Raw genomic sequence first — 13,980 nt, forward strand, 5'->3', positions numbered from 1 at the left:
GGATTTGAGCCCCCAAAAGCCGGACATGTCCGGGAAAATCCGGACGTATGGTAACCCTATCCAGGAGCTGCAGCTTTCTATTTGTGACTTGGCCCTGGGGCCAGGTCATAGAATCATAGAATCATAGAATATCAGAGTTGGAAGGGACCTCAAGAGGTCATCTAGTCCAACCCCCTGCTCAAAGCAGGACCAATTCCCAGCTAAATCATCCCAGCCAGGGCTTTGTCAAGCCGGGCCTTAAAAACCTCCAAGGAAGGAGACTCCACCACCTCCCTAGGTAACGCATTCCAGTGTTTCACCACCCTCCTAGTGAAATAGTTTTTCCTGATATCCAACCTGGACCTCCCCCACTGCAACTTGAGACCATTGCTCCTTGTTCTGTCATCTGCCACCACTGAGAACAGCCGAGCTCCATCCTCTTTGGAACCCCCCTTCAGGTAGTTGAAGGCTGCTATCAAATCCCCCCTCATTCTTCTCTTCTGGAGACTAAACAATCCCAGTTCTCTCAGCCTCTCCTCATAAGTCATGTGCTCCAGACCCCTAATCATTTTTGTTGCCCTCCGCTGGACTCTTTCCAATTTTTCCACATCCTTCTTGTAGTGTGGGGCCCAAAACTGGACACAGTATTCCAGATGAGGCCTCACCAATGTCGAATAAAGGGGAACGATCACGTTCCTCGATCTGCTGGCAATGCCCCTACTTATACAGCCCAAAATGCCGTTAGCCTTCTTGGCAACAAGAGCACACTGTTGACTCATATCCAGCTTCTCGTCCACTGTGACCCCTAGGTCCTTTTCAGCAGAACTGCTACCTAGCCATTCGGTCCCTAGTCTGTAGCAGTGCATGGGATTCTTCCGTCCTAAGTGCAGGACTCTGCACTTGTCCTTGTTGAACCTCATCAGGTTTTTTTCTGCCCAATCCTCTAATTTGTCTAGGTCCCTCTGTATCCGATCCCTACCCTCTAGTGTATCTACCACGCCTCCTAGTTTAGTGTCATCTGCAAACTTGCTGAGAGTGCAGTCCACACCATCCTCCAGATCATTAATAAAGATATTAAACAAAACCGGCCCCAGGACCGACCCTTGGGGCACTCCACTTGAAACCGGCTGCCAACTAGACATGGAGCCATTGATCACTACCCGTTGAGCCCGACGATCTAGCCAGCTTTCTATCCACCTTACAGTCCATTCATCCAGCCCATACTTGTTTAACTTGGTGGCAAGAATACTGTGGGAGACCGTATCAAAAGCTTTGCTAAAGTCAAGAAATAACACATCCACTGCTTTCCCCTCATCCACAGAGCCAGTTATCTCATCATAGAAGGCAATTAGGTTAGTCAGGCACAACTTCCCCTTCGTGAATCCATGCTGACTGTTCCTGATCACTTTCCTCTCCTCTAAATGTTTCATAATTGATTCCTTGAGGACCTGCTCCATAATTTTTCCAGGGACTGAGGTGAGGCTGACTGGCCTGTAGTTCCCCGGATCCTCCTTCTTCCCTTTTTTAAAGATGGGCACTACATTAGCCTTTTTCCAGTCATCTGGGACCTCCCCCGATCGCCATGAGTTTTCAAAAATAATGGCTAATGGCTCTGCAATCTCACCCGCCAACTCCTTTAGCACCCTCGGATGCAGCGCATCCGGCCCCATGGACTTGTGCACGTCCAGTTTTTCTAAATAGTCCCGAACCACTTCTTTCTCCACAGAGGGCTGGTCACCTTCTCCCCATGCTGTACTGCCCAGTGCAGCAATCTGGGAGCTGACCTTGTGCGTGAAGACAGAGGCAAAAAAATCATTGAGTACATTAGCTTTTTCCACATCGTCGGTCACTAGGTTGCCTCCCTCATTCAGTAAGGGGCCCACACTTTCCTTGATTTTCTTCTTGTTGCTAACATACCTGAAGAAACCCTTCTTGTTACTCTTAACATCTCTTGCTAACTGCAACTCCAAGTGTGATTTGGCCTTCCTGATTTCACTCCTGCACGCCTGAGCAATATTTTTATACTCTTCCCTGGTCATTTGTCCAATCTTCCACTTCTTATAAGCCTCTTTTTTGCATTTAAGATCAGCAAGGATTTCACTGTTTAGCCAAGCTGGTCGCCTGCCATATTTACTATTGTGGTCATTGTGTGGGAGGTCATTGTGGTCCTCCCCTTCCAGGGTGAACTGTCCCAAGCAGTCCACTCTCCAGTGCATGGTCTGTGCCATTTCTCCAGTGGCTGGCCGGGGAACCCGGACCTGGTCTCTACTCTGGTTTCCAGCTCAAGGACCCTCTGCTTAGCAGCCACGGCCTGCACAATCCTATATCTTGCTGCTTTTCCCCTGAGCCTTTCCTACCTTTCTGGTTCCCCCTCTCTGGTGTTGCCAGCCCAAACTCCCTCCTCCCAAGGAATAGTTATAGACTACACTCCATAGTCCCAAACATGCCTCCCTTCACCCAGGGAGTGACTGCCAACTATTTCCCTGAAGCCCCTTTCTGCTCTCTGCTACTGAGCTTTATAAAGGCCCCTCCTGTTCCCATCCAGCTGAGTCGCATCTAATTAATCCCTGCTCCCTGGTTTCTCCTGCAGGTGCAACCTGGGCAGTTAATTGGCCCACCTAGCCACCTTAATGCCTTTAGATCTTGTGTGGGGTGGACACGCCATCACACCATGTAACTGTCCAATCCTTTTTTCAATCTTGCTCAGCTCTGGGTTTCAATGATATCTTGTGGCAATGAGTTCCACAGGTGCATTGTGTGAAAAAATATTACCTTTTATTAATTTTATATTTGCTGCCTTTCAATTTCATTGACTATAACCTTGCTTCCTTGTTTTTTTACCCTGGGAAAAGGTGAATAGCAGTGTCTGATCTATCTGCTGTAGACCATCAATAATTGTGCATTTATCACTGAATCATAGAGTTTGAGCCAGAAGAGATCATTAAAACTTTTAGTCTGACTTCCTATATACCACAGGCCATTAAATTTCACCCAGTTGCCCCTGTACTGAGCTAAGTCACTTGCACTTGACTAACGGCATCCAGAAAGGCATTTCAGTCTAAGATATCAAGAGATGGAGAATCCACCACTTCCCTTAATAGTTTGTTCCATTGGTTAATCACCGTCACTGTTAAAAATTTGTACCTCATTTCTTATTTAAACCTGTCTGGCTTTAACTTCCAGCCATTGGTTCCTTTTGTGTCTTTATGCTCTAAGTTAAAAAGCCCTTTCATGCCTGGTATTTTCTCCCTGTGAAGGTACTACACACTGTAATCAAGTTACCCCTCATTCTTTAAAAAAAAAAAAAACAGATTGAGCTCCTTAGTCTTTCACGGGCAGGCATTTTTTCCAGCCCTCAAATCAATGTTGTGGCTTTTCTCTGCAACTGCTCCAATTTTTCAGCATCCTGTTTGACAAAGTAAATAATTGTTTATACATCCAGGGATCGTTGCACCAAAACTTCACAATCACATTATGACAGGTTTCAGAGTAGCAGCCGTGTTAGTCTGTATCCGCAAAAAGAAGAACAGGAGTACTTGTGGCACCTTAGAGACTAACAAATTTATTAGAGCATAAGCTTTCTATATGCATCTGAAGAAGTGGGCTGTAGTCCACGAAAGCTTATGCTCTAATAAATTTGTTAGTCTCTAAGGTGCCACAAGTACTCCTGTTCTTCTTTTTACAATCACATTAGTTCTTTTTGACAGCGTCATCCTGGGAGCTCGTGTTCAGTTGTTTCTCCACTATAACACCTAAATCCTTTCCAGAGCCACAGCTTTCCAAGATTCAATCCCCCATTGTGCAGGTATAGCCTGCGTTCCTTATGCCTAGGGATACGACCTTGTATTTGGTCGTATTAAAATGGATTGTATTTGAATGGGCCAAGTTTACCAATTGATGTAGATCCTGCTGTATGGCTGCCTTGTCCTCCTCATGATTTGTTCCTCTGCCTGTCTTTGTGTCCTTCTGTAATTTTTTTCAGAGGTGATTTTTATATTTACTGCCAGATCACTAATGAAAATGTTGAATAGTGCTGGGCCAAGAACTGACCTCTGTGGAATCTCACTTTAAAAAAAAAAAAAAAAAAATAGACAATGATTTCCCAATACCTTTTGAGCGCTGTCGGTTAACCAGCTCTTCCTCCATTTGAAGTTTGCTTTAGTGATATTGTATAGAGTTTGCTAATTTTTAGGGCTGTCAATTTAATCACCATTAACTCACATGATTAACTCAAAAAAATTAATTGCAATTAAAAAAAAATTAATTGTGATAGAATACCAGTTGAAATTTTATTAAATATTTTTGGATGTTTTTCTACTTTTCAAATATATTTATTTCTATTACAACACAGAATACAAAGTATACAGCGCTCACTTTATATTGTTTTTATTACACCTATTGCACTGTAAAAATGATAAACAAAAGAAATAGTATTTTTCAACTCACCTCATACAAGTACTGTAGTGTAGTATCTCCTGAAACTGTAACTTACAAATGTAGATTTTTTTGTTTGTTACATAACTGCATTCAAAAACAAAACAATGTAAAACTTTAGCTCCTACAAGTCCACTCAATCCTACTTCTTGTTCAGCCAATCACTCAGACAAACAAGTTTGTTTACATTTACGGGAGATAATGCTGCCTGCTTCTTATTTACAATGTTACCTGAAAGTGAGAACAGAGGTTTGCATGGCACTTTTGTAGCCGGCATTGCAAGGTATTTACGTGCCAGATATGCTAAACATGTGTATGCCCCTTCATGCTTTGAACATCATTCCAGAGGACATGCTTCCATGCTGATGATGCTCGTTTAAAAAAAAAAAAAAAAAAAAAAAAAAAGCGTTAGTTAAATTTGTGACTGAACTCCTTGGGGGGAGAATTGTATGTCTCCTGTTTTACCCACATTCTGCCATATATTTCATGTCATAGCAGTCTCGGATGATGACCCAGCACATCTTTGTTTTAAGAACACTTTCACAGCAGATTTGACAAAATGCAAAGAAGGTACCAATGTGAGATTTCTAAAGACAGCTACAGCACTCGACCCAAGGTTTAAGACTCTCAAGTGCCTTCCAAAATCTGAGAGGGACGAGATGTGGAGCATGCTTTCAGAATCTTAAAAGAGCAACACTGCAATGCGGAAATTACAGAACCCGAACACCAAAAAAGAAAATCAACCTTCTGCTGGTGGCATCTGACTCAGATGATGAAAATGAATATGTGTCAGTCCACTCTGCTTTGGACCGTTATCGAGCAGAACCCATCATCAGCATGGACGCAAATCCCCTGGAATGGTGGTTGAAGCATGAAGGGACATATGAATCTTTAGCGCATCTGGCACGTAAATATCTTGCGATGCGGCTACAACCGTGCCATGCAAATGCCTGTTCTCACTTTCAGGTGACATTGTAAACAAGAAGCGGGAAGCATTATCTCCTGCAAATTGTAACCAAACTTGTTTGTCTGAGCGATTGGCTGAAGTAGGACTGAGTGGACTTGTAGGCTCCAAAGTTTTACATTGTTTTATTTTTTAATGCAGTTATTTTTTGTACATAATTCTATTTTTGTAAGCTCAACTTTCATGATAAAGAAATTGCACTACAGTACTTGTATTAGGTGAACTGAAAAATACTATTTCTTTTGTTTTTTTTACAGTGCAAATATTTGTAATCAAAAATAAATATAAAGTGAGCACTGTACGCTTTTTATTCTGTGTTGTAATTGAAATCAATATATTTGAAAATGTAGAAAACATCCAAAAATATTTAAATAAATGGTATTCTATTATTGTTTAACAGCACAATTAAAAAAATTAAACACGGTTAATCACGCAATTAATTTGGTTAATCGGGCAACAGCCCTACTAATTTTATTATTAGAATGTAGTGCTTTACTATGGCAAACATCTTAAAATAGTCTCAGTATATTACATGTACGAAGTGACATTGATCAGTGACGTTCCCTGCCATTCTGGCAGAATACGTAGGATGAAATGAGCCAACTGCTGGCCATTAGGATGTCAGGCTCCGTTTATGTGATTGTTGATGCAGATGCAATCAAGGATGCAGCAAATTTAATTGTATATTCAAAATGGGAGATGGAATAGCTAAAGATAATAAGCTTATGGAGTGTAAAAAAGAATCCTAGCCCTCTGGAATGACTTGTCTCCTTCCAGACTGAACGGAAAGACTGGCGCTTTGTCAGAAAGAACCATTATCCAGCTACAAGTTAATAAGGTATCATGACATTTGAAATTCATCCCTCGTATAACTCTAGTGACTTAAAGGGTATTACACCAGGAATGAATTTGTCCCTAAACCTCTTTACAAATACACATAGGAGAAAAAGAATCTTATAATAAAATGTATTCTGTAGCATAGTGAATGAAGAAAATACCTTCAACTGCTCCATTTTTCCTCTCCTTGTAGCTGCTTGATTATTTTTCCTTTCCATTCTTCTCTTTCTCTTCCATTGGGATTACAGGTCTGTCGCATCTTATGCACATTTAACATGTGCGATTTCAGCTTTACGCGGTCGGCAAAAACAAAAGAGAAAAATAACAATTTTAATACTGTACCTGTAGTGCGGGCGATTCCGCCCGCCATTGAACTCAATGTAATTTTGACGATACGCGGTTTTCGCTTTATGTGCTAACCGCGGAACGGAATTCCTGCGTAAGATGAGACAGACCTGTACTATTTCTCTAAACATTTTATTCAATACAGTATAAAATACACACAGCAAAACATATGTGGAGTTGATATCCATGAGAGAAAATGCAGATGCATGAGATAAATTGTGGAAGCCTGTGATAAACAATATTATAACATGATTCTTCAATGTAAGCATGCACCTTTGACCCCTGCCCAACAAAAAGTATCTGCTCCAAGGACAGCTTCCTATAACAAGGGGAAAGAGAAGGACCAAAAACTCAATGAAGTACTCTAGGGATCTATGCCAAACTATTAAACTGGGGGGGGGAGGGAGGAGGGGGCACTCAGACCCAGATCTTCAAAAGTATTTAGGTGCTGAGCTCCCATTTAAATCAATGGGAGTTTAGTGCCTAAATATCTCTTAAGATCTGTGCCTCAAAGACTACAGTGATGAACATCAGTCCAAGCACCTAAGAAAGAGTATTTCGTAAATATGATGGCCATAGTGCAATTTAGAGACCGGAGTCAGGATTCCATCCCTGACTCTGTAGCTAACTCCCCGTATCAGTCAGCGTCTCTGACTCACTTCTCTGTGTCTGTGTCGCCTCATCAATAAAAATGGGTAGAACAGTTACGGCAGGTCAAATAGTGGACAGGAAAGATTTTACAAATAAAAGCACCGAGCTGGGTTTGTTCTCGGGGGGTTGCATTGTTTGATATCTGAGGATGCAGGGACCGCTGTGTATTTGTGGAAATGTTCACAAATCCGGAGTATTTGGTGAATTTCAGAACCAATGTTCGTTGTTTGCTTAGACATTTGTCCTGGGTGTTCAGTTTTGCTATTGTCTGGTTTTGAAAAGTTTGTTAGATGCAGGAGCAGGGAGGGATGTTTGCAGTAGGTTCTGTGGCCCCTCTGCGCCTGTGGGAATGTGTGACAGACCATGAGGTAATGGATATTCCAGCCTCCGCTCCCCAACGTGCCCAGATCAGACTGCTCTGTGCAGGGGCCCCACTTGTAACATACTTCATCTCTGTGCAGGGAGGGTGCACTTGGATTGCCACCTGTACAGATTTTCCCAGTATCGCCCCTTACTTGAGATAGCTGTCCCAGGAAATCTGTAAGGGTTCTCAGTACACGCTGCCAGCGGCCCCATTTTATGGGCTCAGAATCATCATGGATGTCCCAATTTTTGTACCTTAGAGATGTCAACCCTACTGCACACCCTTGCACGAACCCCCTGCACCCACCCATCTTTGTGGGGGAGGGGGGTTAAATTTCACCCACACAGAGCTGGGGATGGATTTGCTTCTCTGTGCATCATGTACTACGTATGGCAGTCATTATGGTATGTAATGGTCCACAGCCCGTGAAAAGGTGCAGCACCATTTTGTATCACCACACACAACCATGATAAGTGTATACTCCACAAGGCACAGGGAGTCTCTTTAATCATTATAGGAGTAGCAGTCACGCTCTTCCAGTCAAAATGAATGGGAATTTTTCTACCTGTTAGAAAAAGCCATTTGAAATGTCAAGGCCATTTTAAACAGTTGTTTTCACCTTGTAATGAGTTGGGTTAAAACTTCAGAATTCAGCTTTCTTCCCTTCACTGGAACTTGGCAGTGTGAAGACACTTATGGATTAATTGTGGTATACTTTGAATGCGATCTCACAGCTTATTTTTCAGCCGTATCTACAGCAATTTTTAAATGCCAGTCTCTTTACTTCATATTTTAAGCCAGGGGTTCTCCAACTGGGGGTCGGGACCCCTCAGGAGGTTGTGAGGTCATTACATGGGGGATCGGGAGCTGTCAACCTCCACCCCAAACCCCTCTTGCCACCAGCATTTATAATGGTGTTAAATATATTTAAAAAGATGTTTAATTTATTAGAGGGGTCGCACTCAGAGGCTTGCCATGTGAAAGGGGCCACCAGTAAAAAAAGTTTGAGACCCACTGTTTTAAGCGTATTGAATGTTTGTCAAAACCAAGCTTAGTCACTCTCAGCCACTCGCCAGTATTTGGGCCTGATTCTTCTTTACACTACGGCCACTGTACACCAGTGGTTCTCAAAGCCGGTCCACCCCTTGTTCAGGGAAAGCCCCTGGCAGGCTGGGCCGGTTTGTTTACCTGCCGTGTCCACAGGTTCAGCCGATCACAGCTCCCAGTGGCTGCGGTTCGCTGCTCCAGGCCAATGGGAGCTGTAGGAAGCAGTGCGGGCCGAGGGATGTGCTAGCCGCCCTTTCCGCTGCCCTATTGGCCTGGAGCGGCGAACCGCGGCCAGTGGCAGCCGTGATTGCCCGAACCTGCGGACGCGGCAGGTAAACAAACCGGCCCGGCCCGCCAGGGGCTTTCCCTGCACAAGCGGCGAACCCCTTTGAGAACCACTGCTCTAGACCACTCTGTCAGTGGAAAGGGACCTTACATTTGGAATAAACTTTTACTCCCACTTTGGCAGTGTAGCGAGACTTAGTGTAAAAGAGAATCTGGACCTTTATGCTTCAAAGGAAGATTAGAGACTTGCCTAATGTGATCTGAATCATCCTAAACCATATGCTGCAACTCTTACCCACACTGAAGAGAAATTACTCAACTCAAGGGGCCTGATTCTCTGTTGTGTGGTCACTTGGACCTGTGCAAAGTGGGTGTAGGATACTGCCATTGGGATCCGGTAGCACCTTGCCCGGGTGTAAACGGCTGCACAAAGTGATGGGTGATGGAGAAAAAGGCCCAAGTTGTCTCATTGCCCTGCTTGCTCAGCAGGACATCGTGTCTGCAAGTGACCCCGTTGAACTTAGTGATTACTATCCATGAGGAAAGGTGCTACTTGGGGTGGCTCAGTTTAGTCCTCAAGTAGTCCCCTTGCTTCAGTGGTACTCCATGAGGGCTAGCCATTACATGGCAGCAGAAGGGTTGCAGAGAGAGGAGTAAGGACTTTCCTCTCCATGTACGGTGCGGCCTACTTCCGGAGCAATCGGAATTGCTACACCTGAACTCAAAGGAGCGCACCGAGTTACGCTCCCCTTTGGAACAACTCTCCCAAAAAAAAGGGGGGGGGGGAGAAAATTGGTGCAGCTGGGGCTTTTACCCCCTTGGTGGGCCATGGAAGATGGAGTAGGCTGTGTAGCAAAAACTACTCTCCTCCCAGGGCCTCCAAGAGGGGAGGAGGTGGCTCGTGGACATGTTCTGCAGCTCTGCACCGCCCCTTAGTGTGAGGTCCAAGCTAAAGCAGGAATCGTGCTCTAGTCCTGTGTGAGTGATGGTCAGTGTCAGAGTGGGTGCCAAAAGTTCGCTTTTAATCAGATTTGTAACCAAATTAATAAATGCTGATATAAAACCTGTGTTACAAAAAACATTCAATTCAATTTTTTAAAAAAAGAAGTAAAACCAAACCAATTGATATGCTGTAGTCTGATTGTTTTATTTAATTTAAGACAGTTAAAAATAATCGATTCCAAAATGGGAGTGCCCATGTAGATTCTCACCAAAGGTGTGAATTCAATCCTATTCAGTTAATTTATGAGAGCCCCTCTGTATCTGCTCGTAAATGCTACTAATGAGCTCATTTGTAATGTACTATGCTAGCGGTTCTCAAACTGTGGGTCGGGCCCCCAAAGTTGGTTGCGACCCCTTTTAATGGGGTCACCAGGGCCAGGGCCGGCTCTAGGCACCAGCAAAACAAGCTGGTGCTTGGGGCGGCACATTTTTAGGGGCGGCATTCTGGCACGGGCCATGCCATCCCTAAGAATGTGCCCCGGCCGCCCTAACTCACCACCACTGCTGCCGCTCGCGCGCCGCTGCTCGCCCTCCCTCCCAGGCTCTCAAACCCGGGAGGGAGGGGGAGATCCTGAGCTGATTCACGGGCCACGGCCGCTCGGGATCTCCCCCTCCCTCCCGGGTTTGAGAGCCTGGGAGGAGGGGGAGACCCCAAGTGGCCGCGGTGCATGCGCTGCTTCTCCCTCTCCCTCCCTCCCTCCTAGGCTTGAGAGCCTGGGGGGGAGGAGGCATGGCTGGGGATTTGGGGAAGGGGCGGAGTTGAGGCGGGGCCGGGGGTGGGGTAAGAAAAAAACGGGGGGGGGGGGCACGGCCATAATTGTTTTCGCTTGGGGCGGCAAAAATCCTAGAGCCGGCCCTGACCAGGGCTGGCTTAGACTTGCTTAGCCAAAGCTCGAGGGATTAAGCCCTGGGTGGCGGGGCCCAGGTTTCAGGCCCCCTGGCTGCAGCTGAAGCCATTGGGCTTCGTCTTTGACCCTTTCCCTGCCCAGGGTGGTGGGGCTCGGGCTTTGGGCTTGGCCCCCCTATCCAGGGTGGGGGGACTCGGGCAGGCTCAGGTTTCAGACCCCCCTTCTGGGATTGTGTAGTAATTCTTGTTGTCGGAATGGGGTCACGGTGTAATGAAGATTGAGAACCCCTGTACTATGCTATATATATTTGCAGGGCTTGAAGGTGGGACGTTTAAATGCACTCAGCATTGGCTTAACTTAGTTAAAATTGAAATCAATGGTAAAATTCTCATTAAGAACATCGGAATGGCCATCCAGGGTCAGACCAATGGCCCATCTAGCCCAGTATCCTGTCTTCTGACAGTGGCCAATGCCAGGTGCCCCAGAGGGAATGAACAGAACAGGGTAATTGAGTGATCCATCCCCTGTCATCCAGTTCCAGCTTCTGGTAGTCAAAGGTTTAGGGACACCCGGACCATCTTGGCTAATAGCCATTGCTGGACTTATCCTCCATGAATTTATCTAATCCTTTTTTTAACCCAGTTATACTTCTGGTCTTCACAACATCCCCTGGCAACAAGTTCTACAGGTTGACTGCATGTTGCGTGAAGAAGTACCTCCTTATATTATTTTTTAACCTGCTGCCTATTAATTGCATCGAGTGAGCCCTGGTTCTTGTGTTATGTGAAGGAGTAAATAACACTTCCCTACTAGTCACTTTCTTGACACCACTCAAGATTTTACAGATCTCTATCATACCCCCCTTAGTTATCTCTTTTCCAAGCTGAACAGGCCTAGTCTTTTTAATATCTCTTCATATGGAAGCTGTTACACACCTCTAATCATTTTTGTTGTCTGCTCTATTCCCTTTGCAATTCTAATATATCTTTTTTGAGATGGGTTGACCAGAACAGCACACCATATTCAAGGTGTGGGCGTACCATGGATTTATATAGTGACATTATGATATTTCTGTCTTATTATCTACTACTTTTCTAATGGTTTCTAACATTTTGTGAGCTTTTTTGACTGTCGCGGCACATTGAGCAGATGTTTTCAGAGAACAATCCACAATGACTGCAAGATCTTTCTAATTTAGACCCCATCCTTTTGTATGTATAGTTGAGATTCTGTTTTCCAATGTGCATTATTTTGCATTTATCAACACTGAATTTCATCTGCCATTTTGTTACCTAGTTTTGTGAGATCCCTTGGCAACTGTTGGCCATCAGCTTTGGACTTAACTATCTTGAGTAATTATGTATAGTCTGCAAATTTTGCCACCTCACTGTTCACCTCTTTTTCTAGATCACTTATGAGTATGTTGAACAGCACTGATCCCAGTACAGACCCCTGGGGAACCCTGCTATTTACCTCTCTCCACTGTGAAAACTGACCATTTATTCCTACCCATTGTTTCCTGTCTTTTAGCCAGTTACTGATCCATGAGAGGATCTTCCCTCTTATCCCTGCTTACTTTGCTTAAAAACCTTTGGTCTAGGACCATGTGAAAGGCTTTCTGCAACTCTAAGTATGCTGTCTCCACTGGATCACCCTTGCTCACATGCTTATTGACACCCTCAAAGAATTCTAATCAATTGGCGAGGCATGATTTCCCTTTATAAAAGCCATATTGACTCTTCCCCAACATATTCTGTTCCTCTATGTGTTCTATAATATAGTTTCAGCCAATTTGGCACTGAAGTTAGGCTTACTGGCCTGTAATTGTCAATATCACCTCTGGAGCCTCTTTTAAAAATTCTGTTCCCACTGACTTCAAGGGAAGCAGAATTAGGCCAACCCAAAATACTTCTGAAAATCTCACCTGAAGCATATGCAGTGGAAAACTTCTGTTCTACAGCTTGCAATGTAGCCAAAGGTCACCACCATTGTATGTCCAAAAGGAGAAGAATTTCTGAATTTACTATCTCTGCTATTAATTATTCTCCAGAAGATTTGGATTATATCTCTGGCAAAGGGGTACGTGATGAAATGTTGTAATCTGTTGAAAAGGGAACGTAAATTTCTTCCTTTGACTACCCTCCCGACTTGCTGAATGGCTAGTAGTTCTGCTCACACTAACCCTTGAATGATCTTCAGAAGGTCAAGGCCACCCCTGGTAAGTATTCAACATTCCAAATTCAATATGAAAGCACTTTTGATTTCACATGTTCTATTTCTGCTCCCTGAATGGATAAGGGTAACTCTGAGAATCAGGTTTCCGGCTCGAATACCTATGTGTTCTCTGGCCGAAATTCACCCCCATACAGAAGAACAGCACAAAGGCTCGGCAGCACTTTTAAATCTAAGGGTTTAGGCAAGCAGTACTAAATTCCACTTGTGCCTGGGGGCTTAAATAGTCCATTGTCCTTGTGCGTGCTCTCTGCACAGGGGGCTTTCAGCCTCAGGGAATATTCTGTAATACTTGCTTTAAAATTATAGTCTGTGTGAACGTTCCTGCCGTTAAACTTCATTCACTAGATTGTTCACAGAAGTCGAGCACATAAGGGGAGTGAACAGATGAGTTTAAAAGTGTGGATAAATGTTCATCAAAAATGGTCCTCAGTGTTTGCCTAGCCATAGTGTATTTATATACCCTAAGGGGCAGCGGTTGTCTCTTCTTTAAGCTTCCTTACTCCTCTGTGTCTAAGGGTATGTCTACACTATAAAATTAGGTCAAGTTTATAGAAGTCGATTTTTAGAAATCGATTTTATACAGTCGATTGCGTATGTCCACACTAAGCGCATTAAGTCAGTGGAGTGCATCCTCACTACCGTGGCTAGCATTGACTTGCGGAGCGGTGCACTGTGGGTAGCACAGTCTCCGCCGCCCATTGGAATTCTGGGTTAAGCTCCCAATGCCTGAAAACATTGTCGCAGGAGGTTTTGGGTACATGTCGTCAGTCGCCCCTCCCTCCGTGAAAGCAACGACAGACAATCATTCCGCGCCAGACACCAGGGCGATTAGAAGAGCATAGCAAGGCACGCTGCGCATCAGAGAGGCTTTGAAAACCAGTTTCATGACTGGCCAGGCTTCGGTGTGACAGTTGTGTGTGTTTCTCCTTGATGCAAACCCACCCCCTTTGTTGATTTTTAATTCCCTGTAAGCCAACCACCCTCCCCCC

The sequence above is a fragment of the Trachemys scripta genome, chromosome 5, assembly GCF_013100865.1.
Source record: "Trachemys scripta elegans isolate TJP31775 chromosome 5, CAS_Tse_1.0, whole genome shotgun sequence".
NCBI lineage: Eukaryota > Metazoa > Chordata > Testudines > Emydidae > Trachemys > Trachemys scripta.